Source organism: Podarcis tiliguerta (genome assembly GCF_965153285.1).
Source record: "Podarcis tiliguerta genome assembly, chromosome: 8".
In the NCBI taxonomy this organism is placed as follows: domain Eukaryota; kingdom Metazoa; phylum Chordata; class Lepidosauria; order Squamata; family Lacertidae; genus Podarcis; species Podarcis tiliguerta.
Genome location: NC_139541.1, coordinates 74,227,762 through 74,252,173, shown reverse-complemented (window position 1 = coordinate 74,252,173; position 24,412 = coordinate 74,227,762). Strand labels below are relative to the sequence as shown.

At 39.6% G+C, this 24,412-nt stretch overlaps 1 long non-coding RNA gene across 1 annotated transcript; it reads right to left on the bottom strand.

Moving 5' to 3' along the window:
* Positions 1–534: 534 nt before the first annotated feature.
* LOC310684946 lies at positions 535–3,344 on the bottom strand. Its single transcript, XR_014514995.1, has 3 exons — positions 3,222–3,344; positions 1,366–1,512; positions 535–631 (listed from the first exon to the last, which is right to left on the bottom strand). It is a non-coding gene; the product is annotated as an uncharacterized lncRNA (long non-coding RNA).
* Positions 3,345–24,412: the final 21,068 nt, after the last annotated feature.

The following is a 24,412-nucleotide window of genomic DNA, read 5'->3' as shown; positions in this document are numbered from 1 at the left end:
AAGAACTTATAATAAGTCTAAACCTTAACACTATATACGGAACACTATATAAGGAAGATAGATAGAAAGAGAAAGTGAAACCTAGACTCCTTCAGGCCTCATACTATAGTCAGTATGACCTTGAAGAAGAGATAACAAAACCAGTTTAACCCAGCTGTACTAAGCTTCTCTGAAGGAACCTTCTGCTTGTTTCTTTCACACAAAGAAGCTTCCAGAGCCCTCTTCAATTTATCAGAATAGGAAAGATGTCACCAGATCAATATTTTCTACATCAAGAAATGCAAACTGGCAATTTTAATCCCTTTTTCTGTGCCACTTGCCTTCCTTTTCCACCACCAAAATGAAAAAAGTAAGAACCAGAGATCCTGAGTCCTGGATTTCACCGCTAGGACTCCACTTCCCTCTCATTGCTATGGATTTTGTAATAAACAAGGAGAAGGTCTACACTGTCCTATTCACCCTTCATGTTCAAGCTGGTGTGAGATTCGTGAAGCATTATAACAGTTTATTTGCTTAACAAGAAGGATAAAGTTCCCAATTCTGATTATTCTTCTTTCATTTCTCTGGATGGCACAAAAATCTGTTGTTCCACAACCTTGGAAAGTGAAATCATGGTGCTGCAGAAAGAGAGCTGGGGGGAGGGGAAAAAATGTTGACATTAGTCCTTTATCCAGGAATTGGAGATTGTGCTTGTGATGGTAAATGAGAATTTTAATAAGTTAGTTTAAACTGTATATATTTAAGAAATCAGAAAAATTTCATAATTTCATCAGAATATGAATATACAAAATTTTCAACATCAGAAGTTCAGGTAAAAAAATATCTCGGATGTAAATCAACATTGCCATCATACCCAAAGGAGTCTCGAGACACAAAGATTATTAATAAACAGGTTATATTTATAAAATATAATGAAATTAGTGGATCAGAGAATAGGCCTAATTAACTAGATTAAGCAAATCAAATTCTTGAGGGGAAGTGAGTTGCAATAAAATGGGAGGAATTCTATCACTGCAATCTCCTGGACATGTTTAAAGCCACATGCTGTGGCCACACAGCAAGATTTGGAAACAACACTCAGTGTGATGCAGCCTCAAAAGAATGCTAGTGGTGTGGAAGACAAGGTGCAGTCAGAAGAGAGCAGAAATTCTGATGCACAACTATATATCCTTGCAGTTATGGTCTGAGTTATTCTAACAAAACACTGAGGAAGGATGCAGAGTGGGGCCATTGAGAGATATGATTCCTATCACTTTTCCAGCAACATGAAAGGGAAAGGAAGAGGATGTAAGGGAGAGCAGGAGGGAATCTGCATGACCTAGCCAATGAGTCGGCCTTTCTCCCCTGTCTGAGTAGCAACGTTACCGAAATTAAGAGTTCCTTGAAAATCAACACACTGGGTCTCATTCTCAAGACAGTTGATGGTCTTCTCACTTTCACACTTTTCCTCTCCTTTGGAGAAGCAGGATGGGCATTGCAGACCATTTTCAGCCAGCATGTTGCGATCAGGAACTGCCAAAATCCAAAGTATAGTGAGCATGTTAATCACTTTGTTTTTGTATCTGTATGTTATATTTTTGAAAAGAACCCTAGGGCCTTACAGTTTTGGTTGCGTAGCTGCAAGTACTCTTGAATAAAATATGATCAAGACACAATCTGCATTCAGGGCTGACCATAGGACAAAGTCACCACTGGTGTCTGAGATGAATGACCTTTACCAAATTTGAGGTGGGGCACTGTGAACTTTCTTTTCCTTCTCAATCTCCCTGAAGGTTTTCATGTCATCTATTATGGTGTAACCTCTCTGAAAATATAGGCTCTTAGTCCCCTTTTCTTGTACGGAGATTCTCACTCTCTCCTGCTCTTTAACAATGAGCTATCCATGAGTTTCTGTGAACCATCCTGAGACCCCCAGGTATAGGGTGGTATATAAAGACAATAAATAAAACAAATAAATTTAAGAGAACACTGTAAGATAGGGACTTATCTTATGCACACTCATAACTCCAAGCTTAAATAGTGCTTATTTTCCCAATTAAAAAATTGACCAGAACCAGCTCAAGGGTGATTTAGGAGGACACCTGAATAAAATAGGTGGATTGTAAGGTTCATTTTTGGAATATTCAATTGAAAGTTAACTTGAAGGGACCATAAATTAATTATGAGCTGTTAATGACCTTAGATATCCAATTATATTGGTTGAAATAGATTGTTCACAGGCTAATTGTGCATAGGAAGTGTTATAAAGGTGTCTTGAAATTTGTATTCTTCGACCAGATTTGTTGTTATTGTTGTTGCTTTTACTCATCCACTGGGTTAAATAATCTGGGCAAAATTCTTAAATTGTGTCTCTTTAGACACCTCTTAATCCTAGGAAATTAACATGACTTATCTCTGAACCAATCTACTTCTGAGGTGACCATTTGGGGAAAGTGGGTCATTAAAATAACAGATTAACACAGCAACACATCAAAGGAATGGAGGCTTCTCCATATGTAGTAATATGACCAGAATTAGATTAGCAAATCTAGAACAAGTGGAATGTGACCGTTCTCAAGAAAAGAAAGTTGCCAAGGTGAAGATGCTACTGTGCCTATGAGAGGGACAGGACATCTTCTGGTGGATGTCTTCATTTTAAGCCTCATGCTGTATATATTTATATATAACCCATAAATCATAAAGACATCACAGTGTCTGTTGTGCATTATGGTCCCACAGGAAACACATAACCTGGGTTAAAGCACACCAGGTACCTCTGGAATCTCAAATCACTTGGATATATGGACAGTGTGTAACAATATCTTAACATCCAGCAAAAACGTGACTGGGACAAGGGGCACTGGCACTGTGCAGGATCAGATCCTCCCACCTATCAGGAGGAGGATCTGATCCTACATGGTGCTGTTTTGAGGGCCAGGAAGAAGGAGAGGCCTAGTTGGAGAGGCAACCCATCCCTTCTCAGGCAGAGTGATCTAGCTGCCCAGTAGGTCCCTCTTTTCCACAGTTGTTCCTCATGCTTTCCTCTCCGTCTCCACCCCTTGAGAGGCCCTAATAGTCCTGCACTGCTCAACCCAACCTGTAGCCATCTGGGGCTGTCTCAACCCATTTGAGTAAGGCACAGTGCCTCTGAGTACTGCTAATTGACTAAGAATACTAGCCTTGTCCAAATCCAGTGCACAACCCTGACATGCTAAGGATTCTAAAATGATGCAGAAACTTACGGCTGAGAGTTGCATTGTTGCACAGGTCAGTGTTGCAGCAGTCCTTCTTTGTCTGAAAGAATTTACCATTCCCTGCAGTGAAGCTGTAATCACCTGAGAAGCAATAGCGGGATGACGAGCATCTATTTGAAAGTTGCACTTGGGATTTCCCTATGAAAAAGAATGTGAAAGAAATATCTAGATCTGGAAGAAATATGCAGATCCATTGCTCCTAAGGCTCATTAATTGTAATGGTTCCAATTTTCTTTGATGCCTGAATCAGGACCTTTTCCAACTAACAATATGGAAAGTATTATTCAGTTTGGCTTTCTAAAGTTAGGTGCTGTTTATATCATGGCTATATCATAAAAGGGAAAATATCAAAATATTTTCCAGTAATAATTCATAAAAGATAAAATAAAAACCGTATTAAATATAAATTATTGTATTATTATTATTATTATTATTATTATTATTATTATTATTATTATTATTTTCTATCCCACCCTTCTGGCTGGGTTTCCCCAGCCACTCTGTGTGGCTTCCAACAGAACATGAAAAACAGAATAAAACTTCAAAGATTAAAAACTTCCATGAATTGGACTGCCTTCAGATGTCTTCTAAAATAAATAAATACCAATTAACCGATGTGGAAAGATGTGTTCCTAATGATCTGCATAGCCCTGGTGGAACAGAAAAGTTTTCTGCAGGCATTTAAGAATTCTGCCCCTTTCCACAAGCAAAGGTCTCCTGCCTCCTTCATCCAAATGACCAGCCTCTGTTTTTATGGTTCTGCAGTGACAAAATATAAATTGACTGCAGGGGTAAATTAATACTTTTAAATATCAGCGCTGGAATTGGATTTTTCATTTTTTAAACTTTACAATTAATTTGTAAATTGCATTAAATTTGGAATGTATGCAGAACTGCATTTCAGGTCAAACTTGTAGCACAAAGGCTCATGCCTTCTCCTATACATCTGACAAGACATCTGACAAACACTGCACTCTCTCTGCTAATCGATCATAACAGTTTGCAGGTTGGGGAAAATGCTTCCTTGAACTCCTGTGTGCCCAACACAATACACTTGACAAGAAACTTGCACTGCACCAACCTCACTGCCCCCTTGCCCTTCTCCCTCCAAAAATGTAGCAGTGATGTTGGGACATATGGTCAAGTGAGCACCACCATCCCACCCAGGATTGCCTCAAGGCATTTTGGTGCTTGAGGCGAACTACAAAATGGGGCCCACTCTGAATCAAGCTGGGTAATGGAAATCCTTTTTAAGAGGTAACCTACAGGAATACTTCCTTTATATTGGTTCCTTCCTCATCATTTCATCACTGATAATTTTTTCAAAATTATTGGATTGGGAGCCATCAAAGTGTGAAGTACCTTCATCTCCCATCGTGACCTGATTGCTCAGCTTTTGATTATTTTAAAATAAATCTGTGAAAGGAATCTCAATTATAATGTCCTTTATCGCAAAGGGGATATTCAGGTTATATTCCAGTTTTATTGTTCTAGTTTGATAACCAAAACTAAACTGGAGTTCATTGATTTGGATCAGCAGGGATTACTGGTTAATGCAAATCAAGTTCTCCAAGCTTGGAGATCAGTACCCAAATTCAGCCACTGGTTGTGATCAGGGAATGTTAGATTCCCCATTTTCATATGTCAGCCAGGATTGGGAAGCTGTGATCCTCCAGATGTTGTTGGACTACATCTCCCATCATCCTTGATTGGTGGCCAGGCTAGCTGAGGCTGATGGGAGTTCTAATTCATCTACAGCTGAAGAACCACAGCTTCCTCACCTCAATCTCTTCAAAGGTGAGTTGCCCCACCATAAACTTCTATATACCAGTAGAGCCCTTAAAGTTCAACTATCTTAACCTGGATCTAATCCAACAGCAAAAGACAAAAAGTCAAGTAAATCATACCTATATTTGTTCGCAGAGCACTGGCAACACAGGAATCTTGAAAAGACTCACAAGTTGTTTCAGCATAGCCCTTATGTGTCAGTCCCGTCCTGTTCAATCTATATCTGCATTTCAGAGGTAATGCTGATGACAAGAGCAAAATATTACTTCATGGGTTATTATTATTATTAACATTATTATTATTTGGTCTTGCTTAAGGAGACACAGAGGAGGATGTGTGAGTGAATTAAAACTTTTAAATTATAAGGGGTTTGATATAATCAGCATTTTAATTGAATGAAATAAAATAAACAAAACACTAAGTAATTGAAACTCTTGAAGCTATTTCCAAGAGGTTGGGAGGTTAACCTCTCTTACTTATTTCCAAGAGGTTGGGTTGGCCAGTGTGAGGACAGGTTCCTAGACTAGAGATGAATAGATCTATCAATTTCTCTTGCTCTCAATTTCTAATTTTTCAAATTTATTTATTTATCTGCAGCCATTTTCTCCAAGAAGCTCAAGGCTGTGTACATGGTTCTCCCCTCCCAATTTTATCCCCAGAAGATTCCTGTGAGGTAGGTTATTTATTTTTTTTATTTAAAAAATTATTAAGTTTTCCACAATTATGCCACATAACAGAACAAATAGCACAAAAAGAAAGAAAGAAAGAAAGAAAAAAGAAATAGAAAATGCATCAAAAAAAGAAAACAATGCATCTTATCCACTACCATAAAAGAAATAGACAATAAGAGAATAGTTGATTACGCTCCTACCCCTTTTTGGAGCTGAAGGTAAAATTTCCTGGAATATCCGGCCACATTGAACCATGTACATTTATTTATTTATTGGAGTTAAGATTAGGACTGGGATAAATTGTGTTCACTGAGCCCGTATTTTATACAGTCTATATATGATGTTTGTATGTTAATGTGCGGTGTGCTATGCCTAATAAAGGATTTTGAATTGAATTAAACAATAAGAGCAAACTTAATCCTTTAAAGATCCATACTTATTTACATATTGGTTGACTTCCTCCATTCCCTCCCTTCTGAATTTCCATGTATCTATATGTAACAGCTTCCCAATATCATTCTTAAACCAAAATATTTCCAATTTTTAATCTAACTTATTCATTTTTCTTACTTTCTGAACCCCATTTATTTAATAAATCCTAATTTAATCCTAGGCCTATTTGGTACTTTCAAGTGATTTCTATTTTTTTATGTTACAATATTTATTCAAATAGTCTTTAAATTTATTCCAATCTTTTTGGTATTCCTCTTCTTTTTGGTCATGGATTCTTCCAGTAAGGTCAGCTAGCTCTAAGAAATCCATCATCTTCATCTGCCAATCTTCCACAGTTGGTAATTCTTGTATTTTCCAGTTCTTAGCTAGTAAAATTCGAGCAGCCCTCGTGGCATATAAAAATAATTTAACATCTTTCTTGGGCAATTCCAGACCTGTTATCCCAAGAAGAAAGGCCTCTGGTTTCTTAATAAATGTATATCTCAACGTTTTTCCCCAATTCATTATAAATCTTCTCCCAGAAGTCTTTCACCTTGGGGCAGGTCCACCACATATGGAAAAAGATACCTTCTTTTTCTTTACAGTTCCAGCAGAGATTATCACTGTTATGATAAATCTTTGCTATTTTTACTAGGGTTAAGTACCACCTATACATGATTTTAATAATATTTTCTTTTAACATCATACATGCAGTAAACTTAACCCCTTTCTTCCATAACCTCTCCCAATCCTCCAACATTATATTATGTCCTACATCTCTTGCCCAGTCAATCATTACTGATTTAACTTGTTCATCCTTTGGATGGATGATTGGTAAACCTTGGAATAAAAACAGCATCTTTGGCAATACATTCATCTTAACCACCGAAATTCAGCCCATCAATGAAAGTTACAAATTTGACCATATCTCAAGATCTCTCTTAATTTCATTCCATAATTTTTCATAATTATCTTTATATAAAATCAAAATTTTCACTGATAAATTCACACACAGATACTTAACTTTTTTCACAAAAGCAAGGCCTATCTTTTCTTTTCTTCTTTTTTTAATATTAAATTTTTATTGATTTTCAACCAGAATTCAATTATGTACATTTGTTGTACAAATAGATCTCATATACAACCTTTAATTCTGCTGAACTTCGGACTTCCTTTTCCCCCCCTTCAGTAAGTATCTTATAGTTTCATTACATCTCGTATTTTATTCGTTTATCTAATTAACCATATGCTGTTGAAGTTAATCAAACCCTGCCAGTGTCTTTAAAGATTTACAATTATCTCTTATATACACCAAATATTTACTCCAATTTTCAGAAAACTTCTGATCTTTCTGATCTCGTATTCTCCCTGATAATCTAGCCAGTTCCGCATAATTTATCAATTTAACCTGCCAGTCTGAAATAGTTGGTATTACATTTGTCTCCCAATTCTGGGCCAACATAATCCTTGCTGCCGTCGTGGCATACAAAAATAAATTCTTATCCTTCTTTTTAACCTCCTTTCCCGCTAATCCCAAAAGAAAGGCTTCAGGGTTTTTTTTAAAGGTATACTTAAAGATAATTTTTAAGCTCATTGTAAATTAAATCCCAAAAGCCCTTCACCTTTCCACATTTCCACCACATGTGGTAGAGATCTCCATCTACCTTTCCACATTTCTAACATTTCTTATTTTTCATTCTGTACATCTTTGCCAGTTTTACCGGCGTAAGATGCCACCTAAAAATCATTTCCCATAAATTCTCTTGTCGTGCCGTGCACGTCGTAAATTTTAAATTCTCACTCCATAATTCCTGCCACGCTTCCAATTCAATATTGTAACCAAAATCTATGGCCCATTTGATCATGGCTTCCTTTACCTCCTCATCCTTAGTGTACCAATTCAGTAATAGGTCTTTTTTTTTTTACAGCAATTTGTCTTTCCCATCTATAATATCTATATGGAATTTTGATTTATTGTCCTCAAATCCCAACCTCTTTTTGTCTTCCTTCAGTATCTCATTAAGTTGATGATATTGCAGCCACCCAGTCAGTAAATTCTCCACTTCTTCATACTTCTTTAATTTTAGACCCTGGTCCGTTTTTCTAAGAAACTCTTCATATGTGGCTCTCCTTCCTTCCATATTGGGTTTTTTATGATTAATACCTCTGTTGGAGATATCCACCAAGGGGTTTTCCTGTCTAGCAAACTCTTATTTCTCTCCCATACTTCATATAATGGTCCCCTGATTATATGATTCAAAAAACCCCTGTGGACTCTCTCTTTATCATACCACAGGTACGAGTGCCACCCGTACCTGTTGTCATATCCTTCTAAATCCAGGAGATCTGTGTTTTCCAATTTTATCCAGTCCCTTATCCATGTTAAGCATGATGCTTCAAAATATATCTTTATGTCTGGGAGAGCAAAGCCCCCTCTTTCTTTTTTATCAACCAGGAATCTTCATTTTTATTCTTGGCCTCTTGCCCTGCCAGACAAATCTTGCTAGTGTCTTCTGCCAATCCTTAAATTGTTTTAATCCTTTTATCACTGGGATTGATTGGAACAAGAATAACATTCTGGGTAGGACATTCATTTTAATTACTGATGAAGAATATCAGTAAGAAAGGCCTTTTCTAAGAGAATTTTTATTTCCTCATTATCTAATTTCCCCTCCAAAACTTTGGTTTTGCTCTTATTTAGTTTGAATCCTGCTACCTGCCCGAACTCCTGTATCAATTCCAGTGTTTTTATTGCACCGGTTTCTGGGTCCTGTAAAGTTAACACCAAGTCATCAGCAAAGGCTTTTAATTTATATTGCTTGGATCCTACCATTAGTTTCTGTTTGCTACTGAGCAGCTGATGGAGTCACAGGACTATGTTTACATTCCAGAGACAGTCCAGGCTATTGGAAGTCTCATGGGAGACAGGATGTGATGTTAGTGGTTTCCTGTTTCCTTTGTTTCTTTGTTCTATTGCTCTCTGCTCTCATAGATAGGATTTTTTTTGCTGTCTGCGTAGCTTAGAAATAAAGCATAGCATATAGCCATAAATCTCATCACTTCCCTGTGCTGGATTCTCTGCTGAATGGAAAGTGCCTGGAAGCCTCATCAAAGGCTCAGGTCATTAATTATTTGTTGGGAGGGCGATTCCGAAGGACTCAGAGGAAGATGAGCTTTATCAGCTTGGCTGAACGGAGATCCCGACACCTACTACAATGCCTTATATCTCCTCCTCTTTCCTTAACATATTTAGCAGAACCTCCAGAACTGAAATAAATAGCAGAGGGGAAAGTGGGCACCCTTGCCTGGTTTCTTTCTCAATTCTTATTTCTTCTGATACCACATTATTAACTATAATTTTTGCTTTTTGTTCAAAATAGATCGCATTAATACCGTTTAAAAATTCCTGTCCAACCTCTATTCTTTCCAGACTTTTTTTTCATAAATAACCAGGAAACATTGTCAAAGGCCTTTTCAGCATCTATATTAACATTACCATTAACATTGCTTTACAATTTCTTTTCACTTCCAACCTTTCTAATACATCAATTATATTCCTAATATTATCTTTCATATGTCTCCCTGGCAAGAAACCTGCCTTGTCCTTATGAATATAACCTGTTAGAACCTTTTTCAATCTGTTGGCCAATATATTTGCAAAAATTTTATTGTCCACATTAAGTAATGAGATCGGTCTGTAATTTTTTACATCGGATCTATCTTGATCTGGTTTTGGAATCAGGGTTATAAAAGCATCTTTCCAGGTTTTGGGTGCTTTGTCCCCTCTTAAAATTTTATTGCACACATCTGCTAATGGCTGAATTAACCAATCTTTCAAAATTTTATAATATTTTGCAGAAAGACCATCTGGTCCTGGGGCTTTACCTAGCTGTATCTCATTTATTGCTATCTCAACCTCCTGTCTTGTAATCATAGCATTAAATAGGAACCTTTTATGCTTGGGAATTTTTTGCATTTCATTTGCTTTAAGAAATTGCTCAATTTTATCTTTATCTTCCTTACTTTTTTATTAAGAAAACTCCATGGACAAAGACAACAGGCATATAAAAGATATAACGCTGGATGATGAGCCCCTCAGGTCGGAAGGCGTCCAACATGCTACTGGGGAAGAGTGGAGGACAAGTACAAGTAGATCCAGAGCTGATGAAGTGGCTGGGCCAAAGCCGAAAGGACGCTCAGTTGCGGATATGCATGGAAGTGAAAGGAAAGTCCAATGCTGTAAAGAAAAATATTGCATAGGAACCTGGAATGTAAGAACCCTGAACCTGGGTAAGTTGGATGTGGTCAAAAATGAGATGGCAAGAATAAATATTGACATCCTGGGCATCAGTGAACTAAAATGGACGGGAATGGGCGAATTCAGTTCGGATGACCATCATATCTACTACTGTGGGCAAGAAACCCGCAAAAGAAATGGAGTGGCCCTCATAGTCAACAAAAGAGTGGCGAAAGCTGTACTGGGATGCAGTCTCAAAAATGATGGAATGATCTCGATACGAATCCAAGGCAGACCTTTTAACATAACAATAATCCAAGTTTATGCACCAACTACTGGTGCTGAAGAAACTGAAATTGACCAATTCTATGAAGACTTACAACACCTTATAGAAGTGACACCAAAGAAGGATGTTCTTCTCATTATAGGGGATTGGAATGCTAAAGTAGGGAATCAATAGATAAAAGGAACAACTGGCAAATTTGGTCTTGGAATTCAAAACGAAGCAGGGCAAAGGCTAATAGAGTTATGTCAAGAGAACAAGCTGGTCATCACAAACACTCTTTTTCAACAACACAAGAGACGACTCTACACATGGACATCACCAGATGGGCAGCATCGAAATCAGATTGATTATATTCTCTGCAGCCAAAGATGGAGAAGCTCTATACAGTCAGCAAAAACAAGACCTGGAGCTGACTGTGGCTCAGATCATCAGCTTCTTATAGCAAAATTCAAGCTTAAACTGAAGAAAGTAGGAAAAACCACTGGGCCGGTAAGATACAATCTAAACCAAATCCCTTATGAATACACAGTGGAAGTGAGGAACAGGTTCAAGGATTTAGAATTGCTGGACAGAGTGCCTGAAGAACTATGGATGCAGGCTCGAAACATTATACAGGAGGCAGCAACGAAAACCATCCCAATGAAAAGGAAATGCAAGAAAGCAAAGTGGCTGTCCAATGAGGCCTTACAAATAGCGGGGGAGAGAAGGCAAGCAAAATGTGAGGGAGATAGAGAAAGATACAGGAAATTGAATGCAGAATTCCCAAAAATAGCAAGGAGAGACAAGAAGGCCTTCTTAAATGAGCAATGCAAAGAAATAGAGGAAAACAACAGAATGGGAAGAACCAGAGATCTGTTCAAGAAAATTGGAGATATGAGGACTTCCGGAGGCGGCGCGAAACCGTGATGGCGGACCTCTTCGAGCTCTGAAGAGGGGCACCGCAGAAAAGGGTTGTTTCGCTACGGCGCAGCGGCAACCCATCAAGAAAAACCACGGACAGAGAGAGTCCGTGGCCGTGGGACTCGGCGGGCACCTGGAGCGACCCCAAATTCGCGGAAGGGACCCCGTAAGGGGCTCCGGAGTGAAGGAGGGGGAGCGGTGCTGTGAGTTCATCGCTCTTTCTGCGGAGGCGAAGCCGCGCGGCTGTCACGGATGAGCGCTGACCTTTCTTCCAAAAAATACTACTCTGAAACAGCAAACCCGTGAGTAAGGACTTAAGATTTGTTACAATAACTTGAAGAAATTTGGCTGAAACCGGGAGACGAGAAAGAGGAAGTCCGTCTTCCGGCACTGCTTATAAGATCAAAGCAGACTGTTTAAAGAGCGGAAAGCGCTGTGAACAGGGAAGCTTTAAGGCTTTAAAGTGGGACTTTCGTGCACACTTGAAATTCTATTCTTAAAGGAAGAAAAAATACAGTTTAAATTGGACTTGGAGCGGTCCCCCATGGGGCGAGGGAAGACTCTAACCCCAAATCTTCGGGTGGCCGGGTGAAGTTGCTTGACTGCGGAACTGTTACAAACTTCCAGATACTTTTGTAACTGAAGTGCAACTTTTGGGCTTATTTAGTTTGAGTGGATACAATTGCAGGCACCTTGTTGGAACATTGTTAAACGTTTTAAAGTGCTCTGCAGGACTTTTTTCTTAGTGTTTTGGAACTAACTTGCTTTTAAAATTGTTTTTGAAAACGGAAACTTTAATGGCGGAAAAGTTACCTTCTTCTTACTAACTTTTGGTGGCACTCCCCCTAGAGGACATTGGATAACAAAGGCCTGGGAAAAGTTTTTTTGCTTACTTTCTTTCTCCAGACTGTTTATAAATTTGGACTTGTCTTTCCCATGGGATTACAACATCTGACCTTGAACATTGACTGATGAGTGGTACAGGAAAGACAAGAGCAGCCAAAGCTAAGGAAGCTAAGGAAAAAGAAAAAGCCAAAAAGCAGGCACAGCTTTTGCAAACAACTTTAACTCAGGGACGTAGACTATCAGTGCCTGCTGTGCTTGCAACACAAAAAGTAGAAAGTGAAAAGCCTGAAAAATCTGAAGAGGAAGATATGGCATCAGGAGGAGCAGAGGCAGCACTGAAACAAGTTTTGGAACAATTGTCAACATTAAATCAAAAAATTGATAACCAATCAACAAAAATTGACCAAGCTACATCCTCGATCCAGAAATTGACAGATCAGGTTTCCCAACACACCCAAGCAATTGAAAAATTGCAAGGAGCAACGGAAGAGAACCGTAAATTGGCAGGGGAAGCCGTTGAAATTGCAACATCAGCTAAAAAAGAGGTTGAGGAAGTTAAAGCAGAAGTCAAGCCTCTGCATAAACAGATAGGGGACCAACAAACCTATCTCTCTTTGGTGGAACTGAAAAACCGGGAGACTAATCTTAGGCTTAGGGCGGTCCCAGAAATCGAACAAGAAGATTTGATTGGATTTTTGACAACAGAATTTTCAAAGTTCTGGGGCTTAAAAGAAGAAAGTGATTTTAAAATAGTATCGGCTTTTCGACTGGGAAGATTGGTAAGAAAAGATAGATCTAGAGACTGTCTAATAGCTTTGAGATCAAGAGAGGAGAGAGACAAAATATTAGGCCTACACTTCAAAAACTCAATTGAGATACAAGAGAAAAGGGTGGAAATCTACCGAGATATTCCTAAACAGCTATTGGATCTGAGAGCCACCTATTCAGAATTGGCTAAGTTGTTGAGACTTAACTCAATCCCTTATAGGTGGGAGTTCCCACAAGGACTATCATTTACTTACAAACAGAAGAAGGTTAAAATAAGATTACCAGAGGATCTACAAAAGTTCCAGCACGACCACGGAGAAGATCTCCAAAAAGAAGCAGCAGCCCTTTGGCCTATACTTAAACCAGGACCCACTCTGCCAGCAGGCGGAGGGACGCCTAAACCCTCGGAATTAGAGGAAAAAGAAGATACACCGCTCTAGGTGTAACAGAATAGTTCAGGATGTCTCTGCAGCTACTCAGTTGGAATATAAATGGCGGAAATTCCCCGGAGAAAAGAAGGAAACTGTTTCATATATTGAAGAAAGAACAATTGGATATTATTTGTTTACAAGAAACCCATGTGACCAGGCTCCACAGGAAAGTTTTGGTCAACAAAAGACTAGGCCAAGAGTTTATTTCCTCAGACAAGGTAAAGAAAAGAGGAGTGGTGATTTATGCTAAGGAGAGCCTGATACCTAAATTTTTATTCAAAGATGAATATGGAAGAATTCTGGCAATTGAAATCCAGACCCAAGGAGAAAAAATATTGATACTAGGAATTTATGCTCCAAACGACGGGAAATCAGAATTTTTCAAGAAGCTGCATGAGACGCTGCTGGACTATCTGGACTATGCTAACATCATAATGATGGGAGACATGAATGGAGTGGTGTCTACACATATGGATAAGTCTTATAACCAAAATCTAACATCAGACGGCAGACTGCCTAAAACTTTTTTTGAAATGACTGACAATCTGGATTTGATTGATATATGGAGGACAAAGAACCCCCTAGGTAAAGAAGGAACTTTCTTCTCTGAGGCCCACCTGTCCTGGTCAAGGATCGACCAAATCTGGACCTCCAGGGGGCTGGCACCCAAGACTAAAAAGGTGGAAATCTGCCCAAAAACATGCTCCGACCACAACGCTCTGAAATTAGATCTCAGACTTACTCAAACCGGTTCCTTCAGATGGAGAATGAATGACACTCTTTTAAGAGATCAAGAGATTGTGAAAAAGGCCCAAAAAACATTAAAGGACTATTTTGAGATAAATTTGAATACTACAGTAGAAAAAAGAACGATCTGGGACGCAAGCAAAGCTGTCATGAGGGGGTTTCTGATACAACAGAATACAATTAAGAAGAAGCTCTGGAATGGAAAGAAAGATAAAATACTGGAGAAAATACATCAAGGAGAGAAAAAATTGAGAACTAAACCAAAGTCAAAGGATCTGTTGAGAGAAATTAAATTCCATCAAGCAGAATATTCAAAATTGATTAATCAGGAGATTGAATGGAAAATAAAACAGATGAAGCAAAGATCCTTTGAATCAGCAAATAAATGTGGAAAGCTGCTAGCTTGGCAGCTGAAAAAAAGACAAAAGTTGAATACAGTTACAAATCTAGAGATTGAAGGAAGAACGGTGCAGAAACCAGAGGAAATTAGGAAGTGCTTCCACAGATATTTTAAAGAACTTTATGTACAGGGGCCTCAGAAAGAATCAGAGATAGATCATTTTTTAAAGACAAATGGACTATCAAAAATAACTCAAGATAAAAGATCAATCTTGAACTCTACAATAACCACCCAGGAAATTGAAAGTGCCATTCAGAACATGCAACTAGGCAAATCTCCAGGCCCGGATGGGCTTACCTCCAAATATTACAAGACTTTGAAAGACTATTTAACACAACCCTTGTTGGAGGTATGCAACCAGATCATGGATGGGAAGAGGGCACCAGAAACGTGGAAAGAAGCGTTCATCACATTGATACCTAAGATAGAATCTGAAAAGACTCAACTCAAGAACTACCGCCCCATCTCACTCCTGAATGTGGATTACAAAATATTTGCAGACATTTTGGCAAGTAGACTTAAAAAAGTTTTAATTGAAGTAATTCACAAAGACCAAGCAGGCTTTCTCCCTGGTAGACATTTATATGAGAATACCAGAAACATCATCGATATTTTGGAACTTTTACAAACTAACAGGAACACAAGGGCGGTGTTAATTTTTGTTGATGCGGAGAAAGCATTTGACAATATATCTTGGATGTTCATGAAGAAAAACTTGGAAGGGATGGGAGTGGGGCGGGGGTTTGAAAATGGGTTACGAGCAATTTATTCAGAGCAAAAGGCCAAATTAATAGTGAACAATGTGGTGACGGAGGAGTTCAAAATTGAAAAAGGGACACGACAAGGGTGCCCTCTATCCCCTCTTTTATTCATTTCAGTCCTGGAGGTGCTATTGAACATGATAAGGGAGGACCGGCTGGTACAAGGGATAGAGGTCGGAGTGAAACAATATAAACTTAAAGCTTTTGCAGATGACCTAGTTTTGACATTGCAGGAGCCAGAATCCAGTACAAAAAGAGTTCTTGAACTTATATCTGAGTTTGGTCAGGTGGCGGGGTTTAAGTTGAACAAACAAAAAACCAAGGTTTTGACCAAGAATTTGACACTTACAGAAACAGAGGGGTTTCAGAGAGAAACAGAATTAAATGTGGTAAAGAAAGTGAAATACCTAGGGATCTATTTGTCTTCCAAAAATTTGAATTTATTTAAGGACAATTATGAAAAATGCTGGTTGGAAGTAAAGAAGGATTTAGAAATTTGGTCAAGATTGAAACTTTCCTTGTTGGGAAGGATTGCAGCAATTAAAATGAATGTATTGCCGAAAATGTTATTCTTGTTTCAAACCCTACAGATCGTGGACAGAGAGGAATGTTTTGGAAAATGGCAGAAGGATATATCTAAGTTTGTCTGGCAGGGCAAAAAGCCCCGAATAAAGTATAAAATATTAACTGATTCAAAAGAAAGAGGGGGGTTTGCCCTGCCGGATTTGAGGTTGTACTATGAAGCTGCAGCCTTCTGCTGGCTGAAAGATTGGTTTTTGCTAGAAAACACCGACGTCCTAGATCTGGAAGGTTTTGATAATGCATTTGGTTGGCATGCATATCTATGGTATGACAAGGTTAAAGTTCACAAATTGTTTAAAAGCCATATTGTCAGAAAAGCGATTTTTGCAGTCTGGATGAAATATAAAGACTTATTAGAGAGTAAAACACCGAGGTGGCTATCACCGGTGGAGGCCAAAGCTCGAAAAAGACCCAATATGGAGGCCTATTGGCCGAAATATTGGGAATTAATTGAAAAAATTGGAGACGGTTGGAAGTTGCAGAGCCAGGACAAATTAAAAAACAAGGTGCGAGATTGGTTACATTATGCTCAAATTCAAGAGGTTTTTAAAATGGATAAAAAGGTTGGTTTCCAGGAGGGGAAATCGAAACTAGAGACAGAATTGTTAGAACCAAAGACCAAGATTTTATCTAGAATGTATAACTTGCTGCTTATGTGGAACACACAGGATGAGACAGTTAAATCTGCTATGATAAAATGGGCACAGGATGTTGGACATAATATTATGTTTGAAGACTGGGAAAGGTTATGGAACACCGGAATGAAATTCACGGCATCTAGTGCCTTGAAGGAAAACATTATGAAAATGATATACCGGTGGTACATGACCCCAGTCAGGCTAGCCAAGATGCATCACCTGTCTGACAACAAATGTTGGAAGTGTAAGGAAGCAGAGGGGACTTTCTTCCATCTCTGGTGGACCTGCCCAAAAGTGAAGGCCTTCTGGGAAATGATTTATAATGAATTGAAAAAGGTATTTAGGTATACCTTCCCTAAGAAACCAGAGGCCTTCCTGTTGGGCATGGTGGACCAGAAAATGTCAAAGAAAGATAGAACTTTGTTTATGTACGCTAGCACAGCAGCAAGAATACTCATTGCAAAGAGTTGGAAGACACAAGATTTGCCCACGCTGGAGGACTGGCAGACGCAGTTGATGGACTACATGGAGATAGCTGAACTGACCGGCAGAATCCGAGATTTGGATAAAGAAACAATTGAGGAGGACTGGGGAAAATTTAAAGATTATCTGAAAAAATATTATAAGCTGTATGAATCCTAAGAAAGTGCATGATTAGGAAACGTTAAGCTTCTGCGAATATGATTAAGTAAATGGTAAAATTAGTGACAAAAGAGAAAAGGAGACAATTTAAATTGAATATGTTATGTTTATTTTAAAGGTATTGAAATTGAGATATAATATATTGTATTTGGATACATAACATTCGAAAGTTACAACAAGGTATGAAATAAGGTAACAAAATGCTGACATTGTTAATGCAAAGAACGCAGAATCGGAAGGGGTGGGGAAGTCCAAGTTTTATTTTGTTTTTGTTGTTAAAAAAGAGAAAATTTGTTTCTTGTAACTACTTTATTTGTTTATAAACCTATAAAATTATGGAAAGAAACGCAATAAAAAAAATTTATAAGAAAATTGGAGATATGAAAGGAACATTTCGTTCAAAGATTACCATAATAAAGGACAAAAGTGGTAAGGACCTAACAGAAGCAGAAGACATCAAGAAAAGGTGGCAAGAATACACAGAGGAATTATACCAGAAAGATATGGATGTCTCGTACACCCCAGGTAGTGTGGTTGCTGACCTTGAGCCAGACATCCTGGAGAGTGAAGTCAAATGGGCCTTAGAAAGCATTGCAAATAACAAGGTCAGTGGAAGTGATGGTATTCCAGCTGAACTATTTAAAATTTTAAAAGATGATGCTGTTAAGGTGCTACACTCAATATGCCAGCAAGTTTGGAAAACTCAGCAGTGGCCAGAGGATTGGAGAAGGTCAGTCTACATCCCAATCCCAAAGAAGGGCAGTGCTAAAGAATGCTCCAACTACCGCACAATTGCACTCATTTCACACGCTAGCAAGGTTATGCTTAAAATTCTTCAAGGAAGGCTCAAGCAGTATGTGGACCAAGAACTCCCAGAAGTGCAAGCTGGATTTAGAAGAGGCAGAGGAACTACAGACCAAATTGCAAACATGCGCTGGATTATGGAGAAAGCTAGAGAGTTCCAGAAAGAAATCTACTTCTGCTTCATTGACTATGCAAAAGCCTTTGACTGTGTCGATCACAGCAAACTATGGCAAGTTCTTAAAGAAATGGGAGTGCCTGATCACCTCATCTGTCTCCTGAGAAATCTCTATGTGGGACAAGAAGCTACAGTTAGAACTGGATATGGAACAACTGATTGGTTCAAAATTGGGAAAGGAGTACGACAAGGCTGTATATTGTCCCCCTGCTTATTTAACTTATATGCAGAATTCATCATGCGAAAGGCTGGGCTGGATGAATCCCTAGCCGGAATTAAGATTGCTGGAAGAAATATCAACAACCTCAGATATGCAGATGACACAACCTTGATGGCAGAAAGTGAGGAGGAATTAAAAAACCTTTTATTGAGGGTGAAAGAGGAGAGCGCAAAATATGGTCTGAAGCTCAACATCAAAAAAACGAAGATCATGGCCACTGGTCCCATCACCTCCTGGCAAATAGAAGGGGAGGAAATGGAGGCAGTGAGAGATTTTACTTTCTTGGGCTCCATGATCACTGCAGGTGGTGACAGCAGCCACGAAATTAAGAGACGCCTGCTTCTTGGGAGGAAAGCAATGGCAAACCTAGACAGCATTTTAAAAAGTAGAGACATCACCTTGCCAACAAAGGTCCGTATACTAAAAGCTACGGTTTTCCCAGTAGTGATGTATGGAAGTGAGAGCTGGACCATAAAGAAGGCTGATCGCCGAAGAATTGATGCTTTTGAATTATGGTGCTGGAGGAGACTCTTGAGAGTCCCATGGACTGCAAGAAGATCAAACGCATCCATTCTTAAGGAAATCAGCCCTGAGTGCTCACTGGAAGGACAGATCGTGAAGCTGAGGCTCCAATACTTTGGCCACCTCATGAGAAGAGAAGACTCACTGGAAAAGACCCTGATGTTGGGAAAGATGGAGGACACAAGGAGAAGGGGACGACAGAGGACGAGATGGTTAGACAGTGTTCTCGAAGCTACAAACATGAATCTGACCAAACTGCGGGTAGCATTAGAAGACAGGAGTGACTGGCGTGCTCTGGTCCATGGGGTCATGAAGAGTCGGACACGACTGAACGACTAAACAACAACATCAGCTTTTTTATACAGCTGTTTGAAATATTTCTGAAAACATTTTCTTATATCTGCAGGGTTTTTCACAGATTTTCCATCAGATACAATATTTGTAATAGTACGTTGTTTCTGTCTCTTTTTTAATTGCCAAACTGTGTGTCTGTGTGGACATACATACCCATATCTATAAACACGCACACACACACACACACACACACAACACAACACAACACTCAATACACACACACACACAGGGAGGGAGAGAGAGAGAGAGAGGGAGAGAGAGATCCACTATTTTGTGTGTATTGTTGAAATGCAGCTTCCATGTTAGAATGGGATATTTCATTCTATATCTGTATGGCATCATTTATATGTATGACATCACAAGAAATACTCTTGACTTAATTCTCCCCTACTTTCTCTTGGTAACCCACCAGTCCTTGCTTTCTATGGTGTTGATGTGTTCCCCTAACTTCCCTCCCCTCCCAAGCAGCAAGTTCCCTTCAATGTCCTCTAAATATTATTAAATGTTCCGCACCTTACCTGGATAAAGCAGGGCCAAGAGGAGGCATGCACTCAGGGGTGCCTTCATCATGCTAGAAAGATTAGGAGACTCAGAGCAGAGGTGGATCAACAAGGGAATTGATGCAGGTAGAGGCTTACCTGGAGGAATTTATAGGCCATCAACTCATGTCGCAGGCAACACGTGGGAACAAATGGTTCAGTGAGGTCCGGGAATGGGTGTTATTTGTTCACCACAAAGATAAGGAAGGACATACTGAAATTCAAAGCTCACGGTTGGAATTGTCTATGATTTTATCAGTTGATAGACATTTCTCAGATTTGTTTTTCAATATAGATCATTTACAATTTAAATAGTGAAGACACTCAAGAAAGCAATTGAGAGCCAAATAGGCAAGGGCAAAGCCCAGAAGCCAGCTACAAAATGAGATCCTAATACTAATAATATTTTTATTATTTTTACCCCACCCATCTGACTGGGTTACCCTAGCCACTCTGAGCACCTTCAAGCATATACAGAAACATAATAAAACATCAGACATTAGAAACCTCCCTATACAGGGCTGCCTTCAGACGTTTTCTAAAGGTCTGATAGTTACTTATCTTCATGACATCTGAGGGGAGGTCATTCCACAATGTGGGCACCAGTACCAAGAAGGCCCTCTGCCTAGCTCCCTCTAACCTCACTTCTCAGAGAAGTGAGGATTCCCTTAGAGCTAGATCTCAGTGTCTGGACTGAATGATGGGGGTGGAGATGCTACTTCAGTAAAACACGGGATACTAGATCCATTGAAGTATGCTCGAAAGAATGAAATGGGCTATGTGGATGCAATGGAGGTTTTAAACAGTATAACGATCCTGCTGTCTCAGCTATGGTTTCCAAAGCATAAAAGGGACAAAGTGAGACCTCAAGAGTTGAATGTGCCAGTAACTGAGAGATATGGCAAGAGAGATATGCCAAGATATGGCAACTCAAATAGACTGCAGTGTGGCCAGCAACTCAGATGACTTAAAAAGAGGATTAGATGAATTCAGAGCGGGCATGTTTTCCCACAATGGCTACGTTCTACTCCCACTGTCAAAAGAATTTCTGCTTCTGAATAATTGGTGCTGGGGATTTTTGATGGACAGAATATTGTCGCAGTCTTGTCCAGCTTGCAGGCTTTCCACAGGGATCGGTTGGGATGCTGGACTAGATGGGTGATTGTCCTGATCCAGCATGTTCACCTTGTGTTTAAATGGGCGAGGGACAGCTTTTTGCCTATTTCCTTCTTCTCTTTGCACTGCTCTTGGACACAGAGCAATATCCTCATTTCCCGCTATACCACCAACCAAGGTATTTTAAACCATACACAGCACGGAAGGCACAGAGGACATTCATCACTAAGCTGTCTATCTTGGGGTGTCCTCCTCTTCGCTTCATTATTTATGTTAGGTCTTCTGAGCAATGCAACTCCTTCCTTGATAGCCAAATGTGCTTCTCAAGTTTCCACTCCATCCCTCACCAATACATATATTTGGCTGGAAGGTTTGGGGGCAGTATATGGATTTCAGCAAAGTCCTATGCCCTATTGGTGGAAGTTGTAACCATTTATTTCAAAGGGATTACAATGCAATTCTATATCTGTCTTCCTTGATGTAAGTGTCACTGATTTCAATGGGTCTGACTCCCAAATAAGTCTGTCTGGTTTTGTATTGCAACTTCTTCAAAGTATATTTTGGAGTTTTGGTTCATCTGACACTTCCCTTTATCTCCCCTGCCTCAAACTCTTTCCCAATTGAAATAAGTATTATAATGCTTCACATATCTCACACCAACCTCACATTGATGGGTAATTATGATTCAGCATAAATCTCCTTCTTGTGAATTCAAGAATTCACAGCATTGGGGTGCACAGGGAGTTGGAAACCTAATGGTGAGAGTCAGGCCTCAGGATCCGTGCCTCTTCCTTTTTTGCTGTTGATGGAGGGAAATGGGATGCAAGACACAGAGAAAAGAGTGCTGTATTATAGTGTGTCATTATGCTTATTATGATAAACATAAAGGATTGTGTGAAATAAAAAGTTGGTTCTAAAATGTGTATCTTTCAAATCAATAGTTTGGAATGGGGGAGTATGGTATATCCTGACAGAAAGCATCAGAGTTTTGTTTTTAATGTAAAACAGAAGGCAAGCAGAGGTTTGACAGTTTTTGAATTCATAGTTATATCGTCTAACCCCAATATAAGAGGACACATCTCTCAACCAAGTGAAATGATAAAAGAGTTAGAACAGGTGGTAGAAGAGACAGCCTGGGCCTAACAATTTTTGTATGTTCATGTATCTTAGCCTTTTTAAAACAGCAACATACAAAAAGTCATATTTAAAAGGCAATGGACTTTTTTGCCAATCCTATGGCCTCCAACTATGACCATTTTGAGTTGTAAATGTTCTAATATTCTCCCTACAGCTGAAGAGTACATTCACCTTGGAGGCAAAGTGATTTTCAAACTGATTTAAATGCATACCCCTCAACAGTCCCGATTTGGCCAGGATGGCCACAGAATTCAGTAAGATGTCATTGGCAGTGCCTTGATTCCAGGGTGTCCTGTTTTCTCCCTGCCAGCAGAGAAGGGTCATGAAAGCAGCTCCCGGGGAATGAGGGCTCCTTCTCAAAGCCTAGTTACTGTTTCCCAGGCTTTGGGAAGAATACTGTTGGACTGTAGGACAATGTCAGAGTCCTCCTGTCGGAAGCTGTACAAGCTGCTACATTAATTCCAGAAAGAAGGGGGTTTCCCAATCATTGCACTGCTCCCACAGCTCTGTATTGTTCAGCCTGGGCACTAGTCGAAACCAACTGTGAAAAGAGGCATATCTCCAGGGAGGCCCTCATAATGCCAGAGGGATCAAAAGCCAAGCAGGTAATCTATGGAAGAAGACGCTGACTTGGAGGGATTTATGGGCCTGGGATAGGTGCCCAAGGATTCCAGTTGGGAAGGACTGGTCCAGTGAGGAGCAGGAAATTATGGAAATGGACAGTGCATGCTTTCCCAGAAATCCTATATTTTTATATTGTAACACGAAGCACTTTTTAAAAATTGGATGCAATCTTTTTAATGAACTCTGTCGGAATCAGCCAGATGCCTCTTCCAGTCTAACCACACCTGCACTGTCAGTAAACAAGTACTTTAAATAAATGTGTTCCTCCCTTGGGCTTTATGATAAAACTGAGCTGGAAACAACCTAAGCCTAATGAGACACAAAGTAATCAACAATTAGCATGTCACACACATGCTCTTCCCAGAATCAGAAATCAGGTGAACCTGGAACCTGCTCGCAACCATGGGGCCATTCAGGTTTGCACTGTCAGTTTTGTAGCTTTTCAGTATTTTTCTTTTTAAATGTAGTCATGATAGCTAACTTCCCTCCAGCATGAGAGCCATTAAGCCTCTTAATACCAGTTGTTGCACATCAGAGTAGAAGATGTGACCCACAAGGGATGTGCACGCACTGATGGCTGCCACATCTCTTTGAGGTTCAGAAAGTGGTGTTAAAATATACTAGGTTAGACTACATCAGATTTGTTGATTTCTGTGTACATATTTCCCCAAATGTTCCCAAATTCTTAAGTGACCTTCTTCTAATATTTTTTTCTTCCTATTTGGTAAGTGGATTCTTACTGCACTATTGTCTTATTCATCTTAAATAAATATGTATTCTGTATTTTTGTAGATATTTGGATACAGCCTTGATCCAAACCAGTACCTCAGAGCCTTTTGGGAATCCTGGGTTTTATGTTCTGCTGGAGACATCAGGCAAAAGCTTTTGCTTACTTGAATCACCCAGTGGTTTCCTGGACCATAAGCAAGAGTGGTGACATTCTGTTATTCTGGGAATTTGGCATTACTACAATACATATCTCAAACACATGATATGAAAGCATTGGTCTGAGTTTAAAAAATAAAATAAAAGGCTTAATGTGCTGTCAAGTGGGGGGGGGGGACTCAACCGGCTGCCAGTTACCAGGTGGAGAGTGGGGAAGTGGACATCTCCCAGGGTGAGAGGCTGGGTGAGAAAAGGAAAGGTGAAAATGGAGAGGGGCTGTCTTTGGGGGTTGGGGAGGGTGCTTGTGACTTGTCAATGCTGTGACTTGTTTGCATTTTGAGGATGAAATTGCTTGCACCCACTGGAAACTTGACTCCTCTGTTACAGAAGATGAATCTCAAGGGATGTCCAGGGCACGGTCTACCCTGTTGTGTTGGATGAGTTTCAGTAGGTAAGAATCAAGGACATTGCCCCTTGCCCCTCTGGTCTGAGGAAAATTAGCAGGAAGGGGAAAGCTGACTGGGTCAGGAAGGTGATTAATGCCTCCTTAGAAGAGGGGGTGGTCCCTGCCTACCTGAAGGCAGCAGTGGTGAGCCATCAACACAGATAGAAGGGTTATGTGGACCCCCCCAAGTTATTTCATGGTGGCCCTTGGAGGTGGGACTTCTGGAATG